The 26,995-nt window shown below is 43.7% G+C and overlaps 1 long non-coding RNA gene across 1 annotated transcript in view; it reads right to left on the bottom strand.

Moving 5' to 3' along the window:
- LOC124789665 overlaps positions 1–26,995 on the bottom strand; it is a 712,930-nt gene that overhangs the window by 314,101 nt on the left and 371,834 nt on the right. Inside the window, exon 3 of the long non-coding RNA XR_007016151.1 lies at positions 19,333–19,376. This is a non-coding gene — a long non-coding RNA (uncharacterized LOC124789665). The remainder of the gene's footprint in view (positions 1–19,332; positions 19,377–26,995) is intronic.

A 26,995-nucleotide genomic window follows, 5' to 3' on the forward strand; every position in this document is an offset into this window, starting at 1 on the left:
ACTGACGACCTCAGAAGTTAAGTCCCATAGTGCTGAGAGCCATTTGGACCATTTAAATGATAAAGATAGAAAAATATTAAAAACAAAAACACTTGAATTTGTACCTGAATACTGAAATTACATAGCTCGATATTATTGAAACTATAAAATAATACCTGATTAAACGCAGGTAAAGTTATACAATGGAGGTAACAGCACAAATGTACACTTTTAAGAAAATTTCGTGGCATCTAGCATTACACTGAACTCAGTGTGCAAGATGCAGATACACGTGTCATGAGTGATGAGTAGGGGAGGAGGAAGGTAGGACGGAAGAGAAAAAATACTGATACTGCGCATTGTTAAAATATAACAAGAACTGCCTAAAAGACATATTGAAATTAATTTGACATTAAGAAGCAAATTAGACTCTGCACTTAACATTACTACAAATTCGTCTTGTTAAAATTTATAATTGCATCAGATGCGAGAAAATGCTAAGCAGTCATCTTCAGTCCAATACTTAAATGTGCTGAACTTCCACAAAGCAACAAGCAATACTAATTATTTCTTATTAATGTTAGGATAAACCGCTACAGGTTGAGTATTATTCATTTTATTGCCAATTTCGCTCTTTAGGTGACAACATCTTCAGGTAGTCATTTCCCTGGTGGCAACACGTTAAAGATTAAAAGCTCTTCTCACGACCCACCGTCGGCAAAAAGGCGATTCCAGCGTTTGCTAATTATTTCTGAGTTACCCATTCGAGACCCGCAAATGACGATTTAAACTAGGGAGTTCTCCTGTCAAAAAAGGTGTCGTTTCAGGTAGCCGTGTTGCATATATTCTGGTCTCTGTATCCAGGACACGTGATCCAGAACTTTCCCTCTCCGCCAGGCAAAAAGCCAAGAATGCGAGTAGTCGGGCGGCGGACGTGCTTGGCTGCAAACAGGCCAGCCTACTGCAGTCGAAATTTTTGTGACAAGTGAGAAGAGAGAGAGAGAGAGAGAGAGAGAGAGAGAGAGAGAGAATCTGCGACAAGTCGGCTGGCAGTGGAGACCGCTCCCGCGGCAAAAATCACAAGCGGAGCGAAACCACTGTCTGTAGACCCTTATCTGAAAGTGGAGCATAGTGGACCTCTGGCGGTCGCTAAGTACGCTACACCAGCACGGTCTGCTGCCTCGTAGAGTACTTGGACAGAAGCCGGACGCTCCTTATATACTGCTGCATTTTGGTGGTTTCACAACATATCTGTACACCGCGGAGCTATTTATACGACCACGAAGATGAGATTTAATCACGGCAGTTTTCCTTTTCCTTTATTTCGTCTACAACTTAGGAATTCTGACCCATGTGACTGCAACAACTCAGATTTGGGGACATTAATCAGTTGATCTTCGCCTTGCCGAAGTGCGAACAACACCGAGATCAATTCCTCCCAGAATTTATCAGTCTTAGGATTACATTCCCAACAAGCATTGTTAGTCTTCTAATATAGAATAAATTGAAGGAAGACGAAAGTAATGAGTAGTAGCAGAAATGAGAACGGCGAGAAACTTAACATCAGTATGGTCACAAAGTAGACGAAATTAAGGAGTTCTCCTACCTAGGCAGCAAAATAACCAATGGCGGGCCGCGCGGGTTAGCCGCGCGGTCTAGAGCGTCATGCACGGTTCGCGCGCCGCCCCCCCCCCCCCCCCCCCCCTGTCGGAGGTTCGAATCCTCCCTGCATGAATGTTGTCCTTAGTGTAATTAGCTTAAGTTAGATTAAGTAGTCTGTAAGACTAGGGAGCAATGTTCTCAGCAGTTTGGTCACATAGGAATCTACCACAAATTTCCAAAAAGCTAATGGCGTACGGAGCAAGGATATCAAAAGCAGACTGGCACTGACAACAAGGGCATTCCTGGCCAAGAGAAGTCTACTAGTATCAAACATACAGCTTAATTTGGGGAAGAAATTTCTGATAATGTATGTCTGGAGCACAGCATTGTATGGTAGCGAAATACGGACTGTGGGAAAACCGGAAAACAAGAGAATCGAAGCATTTGTGATGTGGTGCTACAGCCGAAAGTTGAGAATTAGGTGGACTTATAAGGTAAGGAATTAGGAAGTTCTGGGCAGAATCGGAGATGAAAGGAATATGTGGAAAATACTGACAAGAAGAAGGGATAGGATGATAGGACATCAGTTAAGACACCATGGAATGACTTCTATGGTACTAGAGGGAACTGTAGAGGGCAAAAACTGTAGAGGAAGACAGAGATTGGAATACATCCAGCAAATAATTGAGGAAGTTGGTTGCAAGTGCTACTCTGAGATGAAGGGATTGGCACACAAGAGAAATTCAGTCAGAGGACTGATGACTCAAAAAAACCTGAATGATAGCGCAGTGCTTCGATGCCTAGCAAGATTTATTTTCGTGAGGAATTCCAAACTCTGACCACACAACTGTAGACAAAATGCAATCACTATTTTTACTTAAAAATCATTTACATCGTAAAGAGTAGTGACTTTTCTAACTTGATTTTTATTACTGCAGTGCTTAGACATTAAGCTTGCCTTTGTTTAGCCGGTAGCGAAGGAATAACGTTTAGTCAGGGTACATATATGTTCATGTCTAAGTTAAAGAAACTGAAATTTTAACTGTTAATGGCTAAATAGTGTACTCACTCTGAAAGCCAAATAAATTTAAAAAATAATCAATGGGGATAGCCTCGTCCCGCGTGCTACTCGAATCCAGTTTAGTCATAACATTATTTCTTCCTTTCTTTTTCTGAGGAAATATCGATAATATTAAATGCAAAGCTGTATCCGACTTCAACTTCTAAATGGCAGGAGAATGAGTTGCAGCTTGGTGAAGGATTGATCTAAGCAAGACCACGAATGCGGTCAGAAGACAGGTGAGGCCAAATGCGAATCTAGTACTTCAGATCAAGACAAGCCCGCTCGGCATTTACAAAGTGAATTTGCGGGTGATGAAGATACAGCGATCTGTATTATCAGTTAATTCTTTTATTAGCCTTGATTGCAATAAAACATCATATTATAATTTTCTGATAACCGGTTCGGTTGATTGACAACCATCTTCAGAACATGCTTACCAAGGAGTCTGTACCTGAGTACAATGTTACCCATATCATCGTTATTAAATTTAATAAGTCCATAATGAAAAGTTAGCCAAGCCCAGTTTTAACGTTTAAAACCTGCAGAAGACTTCAACTTCCAGGATTTCACGCGAAAACTGTTTTACCTTTGAATTTAACACTGCTCTAGTTGTTGCTTCAAGGAGTGCTCATTCGATGAATCAGTAACTGTAATACGGTCAGTCTTCAAGAAGACCAGTGATAACATTTACATCTGTCCGCCTTGGTAGCTGTGCTACTAGCACAGCAGTCTGCTAACCAAAGGGGCGGGGATTTGATTCCCGGCCTGGTGGAAGGCTTTCTCCTCTCGGGGCCTGGATGTTGTGTTGTCCTTACATTCGAATCGTCAAAACTGACATTCCACTTTTGAGATGGCTACATGGGCACTTCCTGGAAGCCAATAAATTAAAGAAAAAAAAACAGCTCTTGCATCAATGACATCAAGCGGACACACGCCAGCCGATCATTCTGTGAAATCTTTCTTTACGCAAACATTTCCTTTTCTCGTGAGTGGCTCTGTATTTTGAAACAACGTAAAATTAATAGTTTAAGCAAATGTATAAAGGATGCGATGCCTTCTTTTTGCTTTAAAATGGTATGCCGGCCACTCCCGCTTTGATTTATGGCGTTATCAGAAAGCGCCATTCCATGACGACAGAGTACGAGGAATAAACATATTGTTAACTGTGCATCTCTAGTCCGCTGAACTTGGTTCAACAGATATTAGTACTTTCATCTCGGTATTCAGAAAACTAGATGGCTGGAGCACTCTTGACATTCGAACAACGAAAATGTATTGTGAAGTGGTTTTTCAAGTTTGATAATTCCGCTGAAGTGAAACGTCAGTGGAGGCGGGAGTTTGAAACAGAACCGCCAACCCACCTAACAATTAAAAGAATCGTTGACAAGTCTGAACTGCTTGGGAGGATTTGTGATATTCATAAAGGAAGATAAGGGAGACAGCGTACAGATATATGTCCTGCTTCGTCGGCTCTCATGTTGGGAAAGTTTGTTAATTCTCCTCAATGTGCACGTGAAGTGGGGATTAGCAGTACAAGTGTACGAAGAATTCTGAAAGCTGCAAAGTGGAAAGCTGACATTCCACGATTACTGCACGGGATTAATGACGACGATCCTGATCGCCGAATGCAATTTTGCGAATGGTGTCGGCAAACTGATTTGACGAACAATTTGTGACGAGGGTAGTGTGGAATGACGAGGCACAACTTAAACTTAATGGAACCGTGAATCGACATAACAGTGTGTACTGGGCACCGGAAAATCCGCATGTTTATGTGGATAAAGCGATCAATCTACCAGGGGTTCATATGGGTGTGGACTATCATCTAAGGGCTTAGCAGGACCCTTTTTCATTGATGCCACTGTCACTGGAGAAATGTACCTGGAAATGTTATTCACGTCAATTTTGCTAGATGTACGTGCGCTTTATGGAGCTGATGAAGAGGTCTTCTACCAATAGGACGGGGAGCCACCACACGGCCAACCAACATTACGAGCTTTGCTGAATGGCAATTTTCCGGGGCATTGGTTCAAATGGCTCTGAGCACTATGGGACTTAACATCTGAGGTCATCAGTCCCCTAGAAGTTAGAACTGCTTAAACCTAGCTAGCCTATGGACACCACACACATCCATGCCCGAGGCAGGATTCGAACCTGCAACCGTAGCGGTCGCGCGGTTCCAGACTGAAGCGCCTAGAACCGACGGCCACACCGGCCGGCCCGGAGCATTGTACAGGACGAAGAGGGCACACTGAGTTCCCTCCACGGCCGCCAGATCTGACACGTATGTATTTTTACTCGTGAGCAACTGTGAAAGGTGTAAGGAACTTCGCCAGTAGATTACAGCGACATGTGCAGCGATATCCAGTGTAACATTGACTGACGTAGTTGCGACGACCGCTCGTCGTTCTGTTATGTGTGTAGCCGCCAATGGTGAACATTTTAAACATTTAAAGTAACCATGTGCTAAACTGAAGGCTGTACAACATGTGTGCTCAATTATTAAATGCAAAATAAACACGTAAGTAATACTTTTCGTTCCTTAAAGTGTGTATACATTTTTATGGTGGACTCTGTGTTGTGATTTTATGGCTCAATGAAAGTGTTCCTCTGATAATAGGACCTTCTTGTGTTCGGACCGTGCTCCCGGTCCCGTACAGAACCGATTAGCGAAGTTCTACTGCAGGAAACCTCTCCGTGATGCACAACACCTCTCTTGTAACGTCTTCCACTGTACTTAGTTGAGCGTCTCCGTAACACGCCTCTCTTCATTGGATCTCCTTCTTCTTCTTCTTCTTCTTCCTATCTCTCTCTCTCTCTCTCTCTCTCTCTCTCTCTCTCTCTCCCTCTCTCCTATCAGTTCTAACTAGTAAGGATCCCAGATTGATGAACAATACTCAAGAATCGGTCGATAAAAGGCCTTGTAATCGACTTCCTTCGTGGATGAGTTACATCTGCTCAAGATGAATCTTGGTCTGTCGTCTGCTTTTCCTACTATTCTTTTTATGTAGCCATTCCTCAAGCAGGATGTCGCGGAGTGGTGTCCAGAGTGCGTCGTGATAGAGGCTCGGTGAAAGTGAGGCGAGGCCACAGTGACCAGCCACGGGCCCAGCCAGCATCCGGCTCTGGGCAGCTCGGCGCTTCACAGCTGGCGCGGCCGCGCGCTACGTTCCCTCACTTCCTACTGGCTTCCGGGTCACTCGTCATGGCAAGAGTGGAAGACGATACCTGTAAAGCAATCCACCACGCGTATATTTCAGTGAGTCTGGTTTTCGAGTGGTTTTACACTTTTCGGGTAACGTTGTACTGGTTCTGATTCAAATGTTAGCATCCAGACACAGATTTCTCAGCTGTTTTCTTAGCGGAATAGTTTCATCATACAAAGTGATCGTCAATTCCTTCTCCTTCTCCTCCTCCTCCGCCTGGCATACCTCTAGCCAAAAAAAATGAGAGAGGCTTATGGAATTTTCCTAGGTAAATTATTTGTTGATGCCGCCCTCAATCCATACATCTATACATATTACAAAATCAGATGTACATACGTACGTACGGATGTATGCATGTATGTTTCGTATTTCCTCCTAAACAACTGGATCGATTCAACCAAACTTCTACATCTACATCCATACTCCGAAAGCCATCTGACTGTGTGTGGCGGAGGGTACCTTGAGTACCTCTATCGGTTCTCCCTTTTATTCCAGTCCCGTATCGTTCGTTGAAAGAAAGATTGTCGGTATGCCTCTGTGTGGGCTCTAACCTCTCTGATTTTATCCTCATGGTCTCTTCGCAAGATGTACGTAGGAGGGAGCAATATACTGCTTGACTCTTCGGTCAAGAAATGTTCTCGAAACTTCAACAAAAGCCCGTACCGAGTTACTGAGCGTCTCTCCTGCAGAGTCTCCCACTGGAGTTTGTCATGTCCGTAACGCTTTCGCGATTACTTAATGATCCTGTAACGAAGCGCGCTGCTCTCCATTGGATCTTCTCTATCTCTTCTATCAACCCTATCTGGAACGGATCCCACACCAGTGAGCAGTATTTATGCAGTGGGCGAACAAGCGTACTGTAACCTGCTTCCTTTCTTTTCGGACTGCATTTCCTTAGGATTAATCCAATGATTCTCAGTCTGGTATTTGCTTTACCGACGAATAATTGTATATGGTCATTCCATTTTAAATCACTCCTAATGCCTACTCGCAGATAATTTATGGAATTAAATGCTTCCAGTTGCTGACCTGCTACATTGTAACTAAATGATAAAGGACCTTTCTTTCTACGTATTCGCAGCACATTACACTTGTCTACATTGAGATTCAATTGCCATTCCCTGCACCATGCGCCGATTCGTTGCAGATCCTCCTGCATTTCAGAACAATTTTCCACTGTTACAACGTCTCGATATACTACAGCATCATCCACAAAAATCCTCAGTGAACTTCCGATGTTATCCACAAGCTCATTTATATATATTGTGAATAGCAACTCCCCTGCGGCACATCTGAAATCACTCTGACTTCGGAAGACTTCTCTCCATTGAGAATGACATGCTGCGTTCTGTTATCTAGGAACTCTTCAATCCAATCACACAAATGGTCTGATAGTCCCTATGCTATTACTTTGTTCATTAAACGACTGTGGGGAACTGTGTCAAACGCCTTGCGGAAGTTAAGAAACACGGCATCTACCTGGGAACCCGTGTCTAAGGCCCTCCGAGTCTCGTGGGCACTTGGCACTTGGTACACATATCACTTGCTGTCTGGAAATCATCGCTGTAGGGATAAGAACAACCTGCCTATGGTGGCATAGGGGTGGAGGTGAAAATGCAATGTAGCCCACGACGCGCGAACGCCCACACTTTAGTCATCCCCTGTTTGAATTAGGGCATATCACTTTGGGCCAATGCACCCTGCAGGATGTGGATGAGGGGAGGTTATTGATGTAGCAAGACGTTGGTTCCGACGTCGACCAGTAGAGTGGTACCTTGCGGGCGTATAGGTCCTCCCACTAAGGTGGCGTAAGGCCGTCTCATTGATCGGAGGTATGTTGAAAAATAGAGTTTTGCAGCTAAAAGAGTGGGAAATAATGTGGTGTATTGCAATCATGAATAAAGCCAGTCTGCTTTCAGAAGAGATATTGTGTTGCTTTTCTTATTTAACGCAACTCGTACTCCTTGAAATTCTGAAGCTAGCAGGGATAAAACAAAGGGAAGGAAAGGTTATCTACAACTTGAGGAACCAGACTGCAGTTTTAAGAGATGAATGACTTGAAAAATACGTTAACTGAGGAGGAAGTGAGATAGGGAAGAAGAGAAAGACTAAGGTTCGACAGCACTAAGAAGGTTGAAGTTGATGTCGGTTGCAGTAATTGTGCAGGGAAAAGAAGGGAAGGAAGGAGGGTGTAAGGTCTCATCGACGACAAGGTCATTAGATATGGAGCACAAGCTTGGACTGGAAAAGGATGAGAATGAAATTGGGCGTGCTCCTTCAAGTGAACCATCCCGGCGTTTAGGAACTTAGGGGATTCACAGCAAATCTAAATTTGCATGGTTGCTTTGGCGTACTCTTTAATAAGAGCCCAGGTTTCAAATTCGCTCAAGATTTATTGTTGCAACAGTGCATATGGGGTACATGAAATGATTACATGTACAGATTAATAGCACAAGTGGTTCTGAGGTACCAGGTATCGAGCCATGCCGAAACACCCATATTAGTATGTTCTGTAGTCTCCAAGGCGACAACGTAGGCGCTGCCTCTGGCATATAGTTGATCATACAGATGGCGCATATTATCCTGGGATACGTTATGCCACGCCTGCTCGACCTGTAAGAGTTGTTGGCTGACGAGTCGTACGAGTCAATTCTCGTCCCAACATACCCCACAGTGTCGATTGGAGACAAGTCCGGGGATGGTGCTGGCCGTGGAAGATGTTGCACGTCTTTCAGAGCACGGTTAGTTTTGCTGGCAGTGTGTGGGCGAAGGTGATCCTGTTGGAACACCATATCACCTTCCTGCTGCAAGACCGGCAAAAGAACGGGTCTAACAACATGCTGCACGTACCGAGCGCTGGTTAGCCCCTCCTCCAGAAACACCATAGGCTTATAGCATCCCGGACCATAAGGCCTGGGGTGGGCCAAGTGTATTTTGGAGAAATGCACTCTAAGAGAAAGCTCTCACTAGGTCTACGTTCTTTCTTGCAAACAACCATCACATGCGTGTAGGCGGAATCTGGTTTCATCGCTGAAGACTACCGTGCGCCATTCCATCTTCCAAGTGATCCTCTGACGGCACCAGTCGATGCTGTGGAAGACAGGCTAGAGGTGTGTGTGCCTGCAGTCCCACTGCTAATAACCGGTTCACGGTAGTCCGTTTTGACAGGTCTGAGCACACAAGCCTTCTTGTATGTGCTGCAGTAGCTGTGCGATCTGCCACTGCTGCCCTTACAATACGACAATCCTGGCGGGCGCCTGTGCTGCGCGGACGTCCAGAACCTCGTCTACGGGTGTGAGAATGTTCACGTGACCACTGATATAAGTATCGCTGCACAGCTAAAGCAGCATGTCCAATTCATATGGCAATTCTCCGAAAGGACCATCCCACCACTCGGCTTCTCCGGGGTGATGTTGCCTGCTTGCTTCACACGTTTGCACCACGCTGACACTTCTGGCTGTAACCATTCCCTATTAAAGGGTAGACACAGATGGCTCTCTGACAGCTATGTCACTACTATCCCCCAGGAGGCACATGACGTCATCAGAAGAAATCGACGGCGCACTAATTTTTTCCGCCAGTGTATACAATAACGGCTCGTTAAACTGATGCCTGTGATTGTGTACCTGCATGCGTACAGAGAGGGAGCAAAACCTGGCTTATTCACTGAGAATTGTGTGTGTGTGTGTGTGTGTGTGTGTGTGTGTGTGTGTGTGTGTGTGTGAGAGAGAGAGAGAGAGAGAGAGAGACGGCGGGGAAGGAGAGGGAGAGGAATGGAGAGAGGGTGAGAGACTGTGGTACAGGATGTGCATAAAAGCCGACGAACCTCTGGACTGAATTTAATTGCAGTATTGATTTCCGGTTTTCCTGTTAGGGAACTGCTATCGGACAAAACGGTCGATGGCATTTGCGGGCGTTGTGGTACTTCTAGCGAAGCAATTCTCCAAAGTTTTTATTTTTTTGTGGAACTGCGTGCGCTCCCCTTTAATCGGAATTCATTTCCCAGAGGGTCTTCCGAGAGTAATGTAACGGCTGCCATATAGAACCACCCCTACACTGCGAGGTGGAGTTCTTCCACAGCTTGCAGTAGTGAGGGAACGCGACGAAGGATACAAAACAACTGGGCTATGCTGGGACACTGATATAGCAGCTCATCGTGGAATTATGGTACGGCTTTATGTTGCTTATTGTATTTCATTAACGTTCCAGGGTATTCAGTTAAATTGTCAGGTTATATTGTAGTATCTTACCATTTCTCTCTCTCGGGTAACGATTCATCGTTAGAAATATGATTATTGGTGCTGGGTAAAACGATTTAATAGCATATACTGATTATCTTTAATTTTGAAGTGCTATATTAATGTGGGTTGTAATGTTGCCAGGCCACGGTAGCTGTAAGAAAAATTTAAAAAAGAAGTTATGTTATCGCCTTGAGCTGCTGAAAAAATAATTTACTTGTACAACCAGTTTCAGTCGTTTGAGCATCTTCAGGTTGTTAAAAGTACTCACAGGATCATGCTAGGCGAAATATGAAATGGATCTCTTCAGATGATAGAACTATGAATAACACTTTGTCATCATATCGTAATATCGCAATCACGCAGTCGATCTATAAAAACTGTACTATGGAGTGTACTTATTCACGTTAAAAATGTGATCGACGTTAACTTTGAACAGATTCATACCACTCAGAGGCGACAAACCGCCCTACTTTGTAACTTCATTTTAGAGTTTGCATGTAAGACTTCCGCCGGCCGCGGTGGCGGTGCGGTTCTGGCGCTGCAGTCCGGAACCGCGGGACTGCTACGGTCGCAGGTTCGAATCCTGCCTCGGGCATGGGTGTGTGTGATGTCCTTAGGTTAGTTAGGTTTAAGTAGTTCTAAGTTCTAGGGGACGTATGACCTAAGATGTTGAGTCCCATAATGCTCAGAGCCATTTGAACCATTTTTTTGTAAGACTTCCCATTGGCAAAACAGCCGAAAGCTGCGTTATTTCAGTGTCACTTCGTTTGTTGTTAAACATGGGTTTTACGCTTCCGCAAAACGAAAAAAAGGCCATGAAATGTGAATACAATTCCTCGAAATTTACTGCAGGTTTTTGTTCGAAACAGTTCCTTTCGACACTAGTAAACTTCGAATGCTACTGAATAATTTTAACAGTACAGTGCTAAGTAATACAAGCGGGATATAATTACACCCTCGAGGCACTTCAAGAGTATGAAGTGGGGACGGTATAATTTCAATTTTGAACAGGAGCTCAAGCCGGGAATTTTATTTTTGCGTGCTAGAAGAACATTGAGTGAAATAAAGAAGTTCGCTTTACTGCATTTCATGTCTCTGGTAGTTATTATACGTGTAACCTACTAACTAAATCAGTAACAATGGTCAGTGCTCAAGCAATGTTTACTATGGGACTGTCATTTGTATATTACAGGTCTTTCCTCGTAGTGATGATCTGCTTCCAGTTCCACTTCCACTTCCGTTTCCACTCTGACGCTGATCACAACATTGTACTTGACTAATTAAAATTCTGATAAAACATAAAAGCTTTAATTTTTGGTTTTCGTTCAGGCATTATGATGCCGAAAAAGAAATCTCTGAGATGGACTTAATCGTTTCAGATATCAAGTTTTCTCTTGTCAAGAGGATACATTCTAGGTCCAGCCACATTAATGTGACCACTGCCTATGTTCGTCGTCAACGTGCAACAGACACAGACGACAGGTGGCAGCAGTAACAATAGGGGGTATATAAAGCGTGACGGGGGCATGTGGAAAACAGTGCAGTCGTTGTCTTAATGCTGAAACAATTTATTTTACGTCCAATAGGGCATGATAACTGGCTTTCTGGCCAAGGGTTTAAGCATTTCGAAACTGTTAAGCTTGCAAAGAGTTCTCTTGCTGTTGTGGTTAAAGTGTATTGTGCAAGACAATATGGAGCTATTGAAAACCGGCACCAACGCACCTGTTGTGCTCCACGGGCCATACATGACGGAGGTGAATGGCGACTGCGGACATGCGTACGAGAGGAAAACTTGGAACTCTTGAGTGACTGACCTTCCAGATAAACCAAGGGGGCTACCAACAGTGTCTCTCCAACACCCGTTCAGCGAACGTTGCTGCATGTGAGCCTCCGTAGCAGGCGCCTGATTCATGCACTCATGCTCACAGGTGTTCATCAGTGACGAAAGAAGGAATTTGCACTCCACTGCGGCTACTGGACGTCCACTAAGTGGCGACAGATGGCCTTTTCATAAAAAAAACACGTTTTATGCTCCATCTGACAGATGGCCGTTGGGGTGTACGGCCCTGTTATCATCGGAAGGCCGGAGGAGGGACCGTTATGGTGTGGGGAATGTTTTAGTCGCTTTCCGTGGGTGATCTTGTCAGTCTAGAAGGCCTAACGGATCAACACAAATAAACATCTATATTAGCGGACCATGTTAGCCCCCGGCTGCAGTTCGTTTTCTCCTTGGCACTGTGGCAGCAGGACAATGAAACGCGTCAGACAGTTCGCAGTGTACGTACGTGGTTCGAAGAGCGCTAGTATGAGTTTACTGTACTCTCCTGGCCATCAAACTGCCCGGATTTAAAGACAGTCAAGAATATGTGGGCCCACATCAAAAATTCAAATGGCTCTAAGCTCTATGGGACTTAACGTCTGAGGTCATCAGTCCCCTATACTTAGAACTACTTAAACCTAACTACCCTAAGGACCTCACACACATCCATGTCCGAGGCAGAGTTCGAATCTGCGAACGTAGCAGGCGCGCGGTCCCGGCGCCTAGAACCGCTCGGCCACTGCGACCGGCTGGGTCCACATCGTTCGGAATCATCGCGCCATGAATCCTCAAGCGAAAAACCTAGCGAAGCTGGTCACGGCACTGGAGTCGTATGGCTTCACATCCTTGTCGGTACATTCCAGACCCTCATTGAAATTCTTCCTGCACGTCCGGCTGCAAAAGGTCATTGTTCAGACTTTTGACAGATGGTCACATTAATGTGACTGGACTGTCTCAAAGCCATGTATCTTTTGCAGAGATGGTGATTTGTATTTTGTTTGTTGGATTTTTTAAATTTGTGGCAATATTTACAGAGCAAATACAAATTGTGATTTATAATTTGTACAAAACAGGCCTTCCAAGCATGCCTCTCACTAGCAGATTTGTAGCATGCTGTATTCCACACCCAACGTATGTAAAAATAAAATTTTGTCGCAACAGTACTCTAATTTATACAGGAGTTCTGCACGTAGTACATGTCACATTGAAAGTGTACTAGCCTTGTAACTGACGGATACTGATAATATCTCATAAAATCACAGATTTTGTCCGATTATTTCTATACATAATGAAGGCAAATGGAATACAGAAACAAGGTTATCTGGGAATGAAACATTCCAACGTAAGATGAATTTCCAGTGACTATCTGAGCTACTATTCAGTAATGTATAATTTCGCGCTTTACCGCGAGCACGGCAGTTACAACGAATAGGCCCTTTGTGGACAGTATTTCATTTTGACTCACAGTACAGTTAACCTAACCCTCTACACCACATACGCGAGTTATAACCAAGGTGACTTGATCGACTGTTGAAATTGTTGCATACCTGAAACTGTAGCTTCTCTAACAACAAAAAAAGTCACAAAAGACTCACTTATTATGTCAAGGCCCTTGTGATTTAGTTGTAGCGTTACTGCTACACTTGTAGCTCAACTTTAACTTACGTTAATAGCATAATGAGGTACGCAGATCATTATCATAGAAAGATGTGAATGTTTGAAGCCCGGACGCGTGTAGTCCAAAGTCCAGATACGTTTCACCTAGTGAATGCTAGATGACCATTAGAAACCATTGTGCACAGTATGTCATATTTCCGTCATAAGCGTGAATATATGGGTAAAAGTCGTAAGAAATCGTGCAGTGAGTGTAACAAAAGTGAACCTAGCTACTGGAAATTTGAGTAGATGACAACCGAATATATTATGTGTTCCAGTTTTCTTTAGGAAAACAGAACACTTGGGAAATTAGTGTACTGGGTTTTGTTTCGCTGAATATCGTTTGATGATATCAAAACATGAACGCTGAAAATGGAAGAACTCAGATAAATTCTGTTGGAATGCACAGTAGTGACAAGCTACCACAACAAAACTGCAAAAACTATTTGAGGCTAAAACAAGACCTATAATGACATTTACAGTGACAATGTACAACATTAGTCGTATACGAGTAAATTTAGACTGTATCGCGCGAGATGTTACTTTTCCGAAACGGCTTTGACCAGCAGGAATGGCAGAGAGACCAACTGCTGCACACGTATCCTCCCTTTGTTATGGAGAACAAAGTCTATTCTTTAACTACTTTTCCGCTGTGGTGTGTTTATCGTTTAGTTTACTTGCAGTCAGTTTCGAGTCAAATTACGGTATCGTCAGGTACGTAACACCGATAGGTGTGACATACCACAGCAAGTATATCCCGGTAATGTACCTCATCAACCTCTAACGTGATAACTATAAGAATATAAACACTTTTCTTTAGGACAATTAACTACCTACGTCAATCTTAAACATAGCATACGGACAACACAATGTCGGCAATCCAATGTATCACAGCAAATCTGACTGGCACATCATACAGCCTACGAACTAGCAACAGCAGGGAAACCGAACACATGTAAAACGCAAACCAATCCCACTCGACTTTGTAGACCGAGTGGCCAGTGTTATGACCAAATTAACTCCGATATGACGTCTTTGTCATGTTACAGGTACACTGACGTTGAAGCTGGCCCAGGAGGCATTGTTGATGCACAACTGCGACCTACCCTCTACCAGCATTTCGTGACACTCGAGATACTCTTCAATCGCTTTCTGTCTACTATCCCCTGGGTGATCGCAAGCAGTCCTGCTGACATCATCTCACTCCTACAGCCTACGATTCCTCGCAGATGTGACAGTAGAACTTTTTTTGTTGGTCGCCACGTTAGTGTAAGCGTTCGGGTGCTCCACTTGTTTAAAAGTATGACTAAGAGTTGCAAATTAGGGACAGAATAACCTTTCTTCTCCTTAACAAAATATTTCACAGCTGACGTCCCCAACTTCTTACGCCTTAGAAACAACAAGAATACCCTTCCTTAGAGCTGCCTTTGGTGTGTTTTCTTTTGTTTAGTTTTGAGTAGCATTAACAGCGAAGACTATACATTATTTAAATAATACGGAACATTAATGAGAGAGCTATTGCTACTTTGCTGCGCAAGTGATCGACTGTTTGTTTAAAAATCTCTCTCTCTCTCTCTCTCTCTCTCTCTCTCTCTCTCTCTCTCTCTCTCGTTTTATCCCCGATTCTCTCGTGGGCGCCGCTGCGGCCCGTGAGCTCAGCTGCCGTCCATTGTGTTAAATGCTTAATGCAGCGCTACCTGGAACTTCGCGTCTCTGCGGGTTTGCACGGTATTTGCCAAGTGAAGCAATATTTAGCTGGCCTCAAATTTCGGTGCGAGTACCCCTGTGGGAATAGAGCGTTTCGCACTGTGACCTTACCGCATTCATTTGGTGATGTTAGCCTTTTGTAGAATCAGGAAAAAGAACTCATTTATGAAGTTCCAACATATTGATGGAGAAATAGGACTAGCAACTTGGGGTGTTAAAATATTTATTTTTCCTCAATATCCTCACAGTTGCGAAATAGTCATTTCTTTGTGGTTACAAGTTTCGGCCAATCACATCCATTTTCAAACCATGACTTACAAAAAATTTTGTGGTGTTAACAAAGGCAGAATTACAATGTACTCACATGACTGCACATACAAGTTGAACGTTACATAAGCATTACAAAAATTTTACATCTGTTTAGTGTTTTTTTACCTACTGTAGACGTAAGTGTAATCGTACAGTTGCCACGAATGTACATGTGAGTAACCAAATAAATATTACTCTTCACCATTAAACGTAAAAAACTTCGTGCGGGCATACTATGTGAATTCTGTCCAATCAAACGCAACTACCCTAGTCGCCTCGTAACCTCGGTAGAGCTTTGGTATGCGACAGCCTCACACACAGGTGAAACATCATCTGCACTTTTAGTCAGTGGTAACAAACGACAGCACAAACCCTCATTACAAATGTTCCAGTTAATTACAGTCATTTACATTTCTCTTACATACTCAACTGCGACACGTCACGTGTTATAATAGAACTAAAGCATCCCCACAATAGCGTATTGTGGGGGCTGCTTTAGTTTTATTATTGACTCCAATCGAGCACGTATGAGATATCATCGGACAACTCCACCGTCATCCACAACCAGTATTAACTAGCTTGTACTGACCAACCAAGTGCAACAGACATGGAATACCATCCCACAAACTGACATCTGGCACCTGTACGACACAATGCAGATAAGTTTGCATACTTCAATTCAACACGCTGGCAGTTACACCGGTTATTAATGTTCCAGCATTTCAAATTTACAATGGCTTATCTCGCCTGTGATCTTGCAAAGTTGGTTGGTTGGGTGGTTTGGGGAAGGAGACCAGACAGCGAGGTCATCGGTGTCATCGGATTAGGGAAGGACGGGGAAGGAAGTCGGCCGTGCCCTTTGAAAGGAACCATTCCGGCATTTGCCTGGAGCGATTTAGGGAAATCACGGAAAACCTAAATCCGGATGGCCGTACGCGGGATTGAACCGTCGTCCTCCCGAATGCGAGTCCAGTGTTTAACCACTGCGCCACCTCGCTCGGTTCTTGCAAAGTTAATCACTTAAATGCTACCTGGGTAAATGTATTCCCGAAAGATCATTACCGTACATTATTTCTTGGAGGTGGGATTTTTTTCACTCAGTGTAATACCATGCAACTGCCACATCAACGTTGCAAGTGATGATAAAAAGAAAGAAAGCTAATGGCGTACGGGGCAAATAGTACAGGATAGCAGATCGTAATAAAAGGAAAATGACCATTTCAAAAACGCGCACAGGTTGAAAACTGAGCGAGAGATGATGCAAACAGGATGCTGTTCACAGCAGTTGTGATCGACCAATTAATGAGAAGCAAAGTAGCTGTTGGCATTGTTACATAGGAAGTTCCGTATCTGTAAAATGGGGTAAGCAATCCCTTCCAATACTGTGAGAGCAAGTGAGAAGAGAGTGTTCATTATAATAGATCCATTAAAGGTGGATAATGATTTGCAATGATTATTTGGTGTGTAGGTTGAAGGTCGTAGTATAGTTTTCCCTTGTGCGACATGTTTCAAAAGGTGATGCTGGAGCATAAAAATCATTTAACAAACATGTTTCCCAAAGGCCGTCGGACAACATATGAAACAACTGCGAGAGGTATCAAGCAGTCATCAGCAGAGGCACTGCATATATGTATAAAAGTTCATTTGGACCGATCATTTGATACGGCAAGACAAGGCGTTATCTAGAATCACTCGTACTAATTCGTTATGAAACTAGAAGCGGGCAGTGTCATACGTACTAAAGTAGGGATATGAGAGCTCTACACTGTGCTGCACAAGTTTATGAGGAGATGTGTTGATACTGTATTGTCTATCAAGAAGAACTCTTTGCAGCCGTGTCCTAAATCAGAAACATATCTCCAAGGCAGTATAAAATGGTCACAGGGTGAGAAGCAGTAAAATACTTTGACCAGTATCTGCATCTCTACATTCGTTTTGAAATTGTGCTCGCCCTGGCCTAAAAGTGGAACATCGGATGATGCAGCCCTCACCTCATTCGTGGATCGGTTACTTGGGATCCCCACAGCATTGCCCAGATCTTCTGAGGATCACTTTCTAATACTATTTGTCGAACACAGTAGAAACTCAATAACTGTTCTAGAATGTCTCTGTAATTCGTCTTGGGAGGAACTAGTCTTACTGAATGTTACAAGTTCTCAGCGAGACCTGTGTGTGTTTGTGTTTGTTTGTGTGTGTGTGTGTGTGTGTGTGTGTGTGTGTGTGCGAGTGCACAACACAATGGATTTGTATTCAGAAAAGTCCACTATGGATGAACAGTTTCTGCTATTTCACTGTATGAACGAACTAATGAAAGAAGAGCTTCTAACGGACGTCTTAGCTGACACATGCTCCAGCGCCACAATAAATCAAAAGCTTCGCCAATGATAACTACCTCGACACTGCGTAGCATTGGTTCTCAAAATGAAATTCTTTAATCTGTTACTATATATCTCAGTTGTTCGTCAGTTGCAGCCGCGCGGAGTGGCCGTGCAATTTGAAGCGTCATGTCGCGGATTGCCCGGCACCCTCCCGCCGGAGGTTCGAGTCCTCCCTCGGGCATGGGTGTGTGTGTTGTTCTTAGCATTGGTTAGCTTAAGTTAGTTTACGTAGTATGGAGGTCTAGGGACCGATGACCTAAGCAGTTTGGTCCCTTAGGTATTCACACACATTTGAACATCATTTGTTGGTTGCACTATGGAGAGGGCCCAGGTGAGGTTCAAACGGCTTTGAGCACTATGGGACTCAACTGCTGAGGTCATTAGTCCCCTAGAACTTAGAACTAGTTAAACCTAACTAACCTAAGGACATCACAAACATCCATGCCCGAGGCAGGATTCGAACCTGCGACCGTAGCGGTCTTGCGGTTCCAGACTGCAGCGCCTTTAACCGCACGGCCACTTCGGCCGGCTCCCAGGTGAGGTGTTTGAAACTCAAACGCATGTCTGTCAGTTGCAGAAACGGAGTACGGAGATAGGGATTTCTTACCCACCTTTATGGACCTTCCAAAAAAAAAAACACCACGCTTTACAGAAGGAATCTGTGCAGCCTCAGTAACAGACGAGTGCCAAAGCAGGAACGAGGTACAGGTTTGCCGCTCACATTTACAGATAAACGTTAGCAGCACTGGAAAGCTTCAGTTTCCACTGGTACGATCTCCTGCGCTCACATTTAGACTCGTGCTGCTAAGCTAACGCAAAATTTCACACTGGAATCCAGTTAAATGTTCACTTCAGTACTGTTTTCACAACCGAAGAAGTCGCGACTATATCCAAATGGTTCAAATGGCTCTGAGCACTATGGGACTTAACATCTATGGTCATCAGTCCCCTAGAACTTACAATTACTTAAACCTAACTAACCTAAGTACAGCACACAACACCCAGCCATCACGAGGCAGAGAAAATCCCTGACCCCGCCGGGAATCGAACCCGGGAACCCGGGCGTGGGAAGTGAGAACGCTACCGCACGACCACGAGATGCGGGCAACTATATCCAAATGAAGAGAAGAATTGTAGCACGAATCCAGATATCCATTACTGACCACACTGTTTATATTGTTGTCAAAGTTAAATAATTTGCACCTTAAAAGAATATATGTCCACTGTCAGTCAGCATCAATTACGGTATTAACTAATATGGGAACAAAGTGCGTGATAAAAAGAGGAATAGTTAATGTTACAGTAAGAGGCTACAATGTTTCACACTACTGTCAACAAGTTTGCAAAGACGTACTGAAGAGGCTTAACTTACCTGAAACGCAGCTCATCGGAAGAAACTCCTATAGACGAGGCAATCTGAAAGAAAAAGAGGTAGGGTGTTAATGACGGTACTCGCAAAAAAAGTAATTGTATGTTTAGAAAAAAAGTCCCATTTTTTACAGAAAACGTAAATAACGATTGCATATTTTATCTTGAAATTTATTTAGTGAAGCTGTTAAGTCACCGTTGTGTACTAATTGTATGCGAAAATTTTTGTAAGACGCTTATTGCACTCTTTAAGCACATCGTGACCAGTATAAATAGCGTGTCTTGGGGCAATTTTTGCATGCTTGCATAGAAAGTTTTAGCACAGTTGTCGAATAACACTACTGCTTTTTTAGCAGCACAATACTGTTGTCTTTCCTATCGTAACGGAACAGTAATTTTTATAGCAGTCCCTGTCACGAAAGATAAAGTTACAGGCAACACCGTTTCGTTTAGTACGAATGTCTTCAGGTGAACAAATTTCAATGTTGCGTCTTATTAAATCTTCCATCTGGAAGTGCTCGTATGGAAAGAAAACCGGTTATGGCTTAATAAATGCGCCTAAAGTAACAGCCTCAATCGGTTGTAGAATCACAACATGATCAAGATTCTCTACAGATGAAAGTTTCAGTGTATTTTGTCATGGAATAATGACAGAATACCAACAACTGTTGATATGTTAATTTACTGCCGTTACCCCTCCCATTACCGAAAGTTTCAAATAAACGCAACAGACAAAATATTAGTGAACCTGTAGCGACATTTTCTCCACTGTTAATTAACAAAATGTATTTTAATGAAACATGTATCAAACGGAACTTTCTTTTGTTATATACATTTGTGTGTGTATCGAAGCAATTGTATAGAAAATGTTACATAAATGCAAGGTATAATTAAATTCCCTTTAGAGACTTAGAGGACTTATAGCGGGGACCAAGACATTTAAGTGTAGCATAGGATCTCATGTCCATAGACGTACCGCTTTCCCGGTAGACGCAAAATTATCGCTCATTGCTCTCCGATTCCTGCGGATTGTCCTCTGGGTCCGATTACAAGTCGTGTTTGATGTGACGACCGCCAACGTCTACACAGATGTGGCATCTCTCTACCATGTTCTGGTACACGATCACAATTCCTGGTCCCCCAGTATCCGCCTCAGCCATAAACCGCGCCAATACGTCTTCCGCGGATGCCACAGGGGTCTCGTAAATCATGCATGACATGTGACCTCACAAGTAGCAGACTTGTGGGTTAAAGTCAGGAGAAATTGCTGCTGCCCACATCGTTGGTCCAGATGATCTCGGTCCGCAGGTGAAAAAAAGTGGTGCGCCGTTGTACTAAAACCACTTGTTTTGACTAGCATGGGCTGTCACATCTTCCAATAGCCCATGCGGTACGCCACAGAGAAATCACAAGTAAACGGCACAGGTGAAGCGTGGTGGAAGAACGTATGCCCCGCTCACACGTCTAGATATTCAGACCGTATCGCTTGTCGCTCCTGAAACCCGTGGCTGGGCACGGCACGCACGCACAATGCGGGTTTGCATCAGCCCACATATGACTGATGTGAGAACTAAGAACACCTTGGTGCGGCGAACTGTCACTCCAAATGCCAATTAAATAATGTAACGGATAATAATACATTTATTACATACTCATAATTACTATAAATAACAAATTATGTGCAGAAATCTTCCTCAATAATCAGTCAATCTACTGGTGAAACAAAAGAAAAATTCGGAGTAGGTATTAAAATCCATGGAGAAGAAATAAAAACTTTGGGGTTCGCCGATGACATTGTAATTCTGTCAGAGACAGCAGAGGACTTGGAAGAGCAGTTGAACGGAATGGACAGTGTCTTGAAAGGAGGATATAATATGAACATCAACAAAAGCAAAACGAGGATAATGGAACGTAGTCGAATTAAGTCGGGTGATGCTGAGGGAATTAGATTATGAAATGAACACTTAAAGTAGTAAAGGAGTTTTGCTATTTGGGGAGCAAAATAACTGATGATGGTCGAAGTAGAGAGGATATAAAATGTAGACTGGCAATGGCAAGGAAAGCGTTTCTGAAGAAGAGAAATTTGTTAACATCGAGTATAGATATAAATGTCAGGAAGTCGTTTCTGAAAGTATTTGTATGGAGTGTAGCCATGTATGGAAGTGAAACATGAGCGATAAATAGCTTAGATAAGAAGAGAATAGAAGCTTTTGAAATGTGGTACTACAGAAGAATGCTGAAGATTAGATGGGTAGATCACATAACTAATGAGGAGGTATTGAATAGAATTGGGGAGAAGAGGAGTTTGTGGCACAACTTGACAAGAAGAAGGGACCGGTTGGTAGGACATGTTCTGAGGCACCAAGGGATCACAAATTTAGCATTGGAGGGCAACGTGGAGGATAAAAATCGTAGAGGGAGACCAAGAGATGAATACACTAAGCAGATTCAGAAGGATGTAGGCTGCAGTAAGTATTGGGAGATATAAGCTTGCACAGGATAGAGTACGATGGAAAGCTGCAACAAACCTGTCTCAGGACTGAAGACCACAACAATATTGGTGAAAATGTTATCGAAAGTCCTACAATAGTTCCTGAGAAACAGGAAGAAACACGCACAGGAGGACTTAAATTTATTATTTAGATCAACAGTCTTCGAAAGGGACCATGTGCTTATTTAAAGGGGGTGACTAAAGTTTTTTGCGGTAAGATTAAATATACCCTGGAATCCATAGAGAATACGTCATGTAATGCTTCCATTCACGTCTGTTCATACTGCAACATCTTGAAGTCATGTTTCTCGTGTAAACCAAACATATCGTTCATAAGCAGCACTGTGAGTCACGTGGCAAACACAAAAACCGTGTCACATTTTAAGTTCGGAGCGGCACGTGCGCGGATTCCAGCACTACGCCTAAAAACAGCTGTGGCGCAGGCTTGTCAGCTGCTGGAGCGATATGAGCCATGAGGGGTGAGAGCCCAACACAAAGCCCGTTGTGACGCGTGAGCTGCGGCGCGTGTCTAACGCAGGTGCGCGAACACACGCGTGCGCACACACACACACACACACACACACACACACACACACACACACACACAAGCAAGCACGCGCGTGCGCGCCCCCAGTACTTGCCGGGAGGTTGGACTCACCTCTGGCCTTTGTAGTCGGCTTCTTACTGTCGCGGTCAAGTACAGCTGCGCGCTTAGCTAAGCAGCTTTCCCAACCGAGTGTTTAGGGACCGGCTGCGGGCTGGCTTAAGCCACTAGTGTGGCGAGATCTATACTCGGTGGCTAGAGCCCGTGCTTTCTGCAGACGCCATGGCGAGGCTGCGTACAGCGAGCATCCATTTGGCCCAAACTTACTGCCGCTGTTGCTGCTTTGGTACGTTCTATACGTTCAGAACACGGAGAGTTAAATATTGGCATCGATGTGGAAAACTGTGAACCAGCATTGTGGTCTGTACACGTCAGAGGTCTGAACTACTGGTATTTCGTGAATTCTCTTTTTGTTTTTTCCTTTAATTCTGCTTGGCAAGAAATTTATCATGAGACTTCTCAAAATGCACATTCCCTCTCCAGATTACGAACGAGTCGTTAAATGCTAAAGTTATCGGACTATTAGAATCAAATACGATTTTAAATTAGTCCCTCCAGCAAGCCCCGTTAAAAACACACATTTCATGACGCCACTCTGACACATGATAACATAGGTAACAAGACGCCACGACCCGCAGAGAGCTGCACTGACATCACGACAGTGACTCTCATATACTGCAACAACGGCCTAAGCATTTGAGCGTCTTACCGCGTGAGACAGTCATAAATCCAAGATAGTTTACTCAGCCTGAACCCTTTCGCGGAAGCCTACAACAACCATCGCTGATAATACTGAAGTCACCTGAGTGGGAACGGGAGGCCACACAAACAAAACGAAATCGTGCACAGTAATCTAGAAAGGGTTAACTTTGGTAGGTACATTAGCCGTAACTCTGCACCACCTCTTTGCGGTTACTCACCGAAGAATTGCGCTCATTCTAAAGATGTTTACTGTCTACCTGTTTAGAAGACAGTTTTCCTATCATGTGATACTTCTTATAAAACACTGTTATTTTGGACACTCTTGAGTTTTGTACTTAATCGCTTTTTTTGAAGAGACTGTTTTATCGATTATTCAGTAACTGTTTAAACTGTTTTATCGAATTGGATGATTTTGTCTCAATACGTCAACTTAATTAGCAAACAAACATAGGAATCATACAGCCAACTGATTGCAAATATCTGTTTGGTACACTGACCTAGGTTTCGAAAACTCTAAGGATGTCTTCATTAGAATGAAATTTTGAGAAACATTAAAATTACAGTACTGGCCATTAAAATTGCTACACCAAGAAGAAATGCAGATGATAAAAGGATATTCATTGCACAAATATATTATACTAGAACTGCCATGTGATAACATTTTCACCTCTGGCCTCAATAACGGCCTTTGTACGCCTGGGCATTGAGTCAAACAGAGCTTGGATGGCGTGTACAGGTACAGCTGCCCATCCAGCTTCAACACGATACCACAGTTCATCAAGAGTAGTGACTGGCGTATTGTGACGAGCCACTTGTTCGGTCACCATTGACCAGACGTTTTCAGTTGGTGAGAGATCTGGAGAATGTGCTGGCCAGGGCAGGAGTCAAACATTTTCTGTATCCAGAAAGGCCCGTACAGGACCTGCAACATGCGGCCGTGCATTACCCTGCTGAAGTGTAGGGTTTCGCAGGGATCGAATGAGGGGTAGAGCCACGGGTCGTAACACGTCTGAAATGTGACGTCCACTGTTCAAAGTGCCGTCAATGGGAACAAGAGGTGACCGAGACGTGTAACCAATGGCACCCCATACCATCACGCCGGGTGATACGCCGGTATGGCGATGCGTTCGCTGCGATGTCGCCAAGCACGGATGCGACCATCATGATGCTGTAAACAGAACCTGGATTCATCCAAGAAAATGACGTTTTGCCATTCGTGCAGCCACGTTCGTCGTTGAGTACACCATCGCGGACCCTCCTGTCTGTGATGCAGCGTCAAGGATGACCGCAGCCATGGTCTCCGAGCTGATAGTCCATGCTGCTGCAAACGTTGTCGTACTGTTCGTGCAGATGATTGTTGTCTTGCAAACGTCCCCTCTGTTGACTCAGGGATCGAGATGTGGCTGCACGATCCGTTACAGCCATGAGGATAAGATGCCTGTCATCTCGACTGCTAGTGATACGAGGCCGTTGGGATCCAGCACGGCATTCCGTATTAAGCTACTGAACCCACCGATTCCATATTCTGCTAACAGTCATTGGACCTCGACCAACGCGAGCAGCAATGTCACGATACGATAAACCTCAATCTCGATAGGCTACAATCCGACCTTTATCAAAGTGAAAAACGTAATGGTACGCATTTCGCCTTCTTACACGTGGCATCACAACAACGTTTCACCAGGCAACGCCGATCAACTGCTGTTTGTGTGTGAGAAATCGGTTAGAAACTTTCCTCATGTCAGCACGTTGTAGGTGTCGCCACCGGCGCCAACCTTGTGTGAATGCTCTGAAAGGCTAATCATTTGCATATCACAGCATCTTCTTCCTGTCGGTTAGATTTCGAGTCTGTAGCGCGTCATCTTCGTGGTGTAGCAATTTTAATGGCCAGTAGTGTACATTGCGAGAAGGCAATGGTCAGAGTCTGGAACAGATATGCTCAAGTTAAATTAAGATAAAACACGTTCAGCATTTCGCACGTATGCTCATATTGTTCCTAGCTAGTGTCGAAGCATGAACATTCCAAACTCTGACCATCGCCTTCTCACAATGTAATTTTTCGGTTTCTCAAAATTTCATTGTGTTGAAGACATCCTCTGAGGCATCGAAACCTAGGTCAATGTGCCAGACAAATGGTTCAAATGGATCTGAGCACTATGCGATTTAACTTCTGAGGTCATCAGTCGCCTAGAACTTAGAACTAATTAAACCTAACTAACATAAGGACATCACACACATCCATGCCCGAGGCAGGATTCGAACCTACGACCGTAGCGGTCACGCGGTTCCAGACTGAAGCGCCTAGAACCGCACGGCCACACCGGCTGGCCCGTGCCAGACAGTTATTTGCAACCGCTGGCTATATGATTCCTATGTTTGAAACTTTTATACGGCTGCTGAGAAACAGTCATGTTTAAAATTGTTAATTGGTGAAGTTACTTTTCCTGAGTCTCGTATATTGCACATTGCTAGTGCTATCGCCGAACCCCTGTGAGTGGTTGTTGCACGTTAACGTCGAGCATAGCGGTGGTCACATTACTGTGACTGGGCCGTATAACTATTAATCATAGTTTACTGTCTACGGATTTATTTTACGCCCCTTCAGCTGACGCTTTAACCCAGTTCGTGTTTTAGAACTTTTACACATCCACATTTGGGAAGATGGAGAAAATGAACTGAATTAATAACACAGATTACATCGCTCACTTCCCGAAAAGGAGACTGTCACATTGAAACGTCCCCTTAGAAAAATTACACATGACTGTGCTTAAACTGACACACAATATTTTTTAGCGCAACGCAGTCTGACTTTCAATAATCCCTACAAGAGAATGGCCCTGGCTAAATTAACCTATACGTTTCACAAATCACTTACCTTACAAAAATCTTCGTTACTCAAACTGCTGCAATACAGCGAGCGCCAATACTGCTAGCTAAATAAAAGATTCAAACTACTGAAGGCACTAACTACTGATAGGCATAGTTAGCAAATGAAATATTTTGATAGAGAACAAACAATGTATTTACCTTAATAGTGTTCAAAAGTCATAATATATATAACAGTTCATGGCATCCAGTCTCACAAATTTACTGTCTCTGATGGACACACGTCCAGATCATCCGCTCTCAACACTCCGCCATTTCTCTCCCCATATCCACCACTGTTGGCGGCTCACCTCCAACTGCGCAACGCCATGCGCTGTTCACATCCAGCTGCCCAACACTACAATGGCAGACAACAATGCAAACTAGCCACAGACTGCACACAGCACAGCCAGTGATTTTCATACAGAGCACTACGTGGCCTTACCAATAAGAAAACCTAAACAGCCTACTTACAACATGTCTTTCTTACTTTCCTTGTTAATATTGACTTTCTAAGATACATTCAACATTCTTGTTTCTGTTGTAGTCTATATTGACTCCCAAAATTAAAAATCTTTCACCTGTTAAATTGTATAGTACCTAAATATAATCTCTGTCCCTTTCTCTCTCTCTCTGTCTCTCTATAAATTTGTAGGACGCCTGCTGCTATCACGATTTGGCAAACTTATTTTAACTTCTTGGACGGATTCTCTTTCTGTCATCTGTCCTCAGTTAACCGAAGGGAGGGACGTTTTGTGCATTATTTATCTGTAAATCGTTTAAACTGAGTTATGTATATGTGTTATCGTATTTTAAATGTTTGTGTATGGCCTCCCTTAGTAGAATCATAGCCGACAATAAGATGGATCAGTGGTTTCCAACAGGTGGTCCGCGGACCCCCAGGGGTCCGCGAGCTATGCCAGAGGGGTCCGCAAGGTGCTATTAGGAAAAAAAAAAAATATATTAAATATATTTCGTATGATAACAGATTTTTTTGTATTGGCC

This window comes from Schistocerca piceifrons, chromosome 3 (assembly GCF_021461385.2).
Source record: "Schistocerca piceifrons isolate TAMUIC-IGC-003096 chromosome 3, iqSchPice1.1, whole genome shotgun sequence".
Taxonomy (NCBI): domain Eukaryota; kingdom Metazoa; phylum Arthropoda; class Insecta; order Orthoptera; family Acrididae; genus Schistocerca; species Schistocerca piceifrons.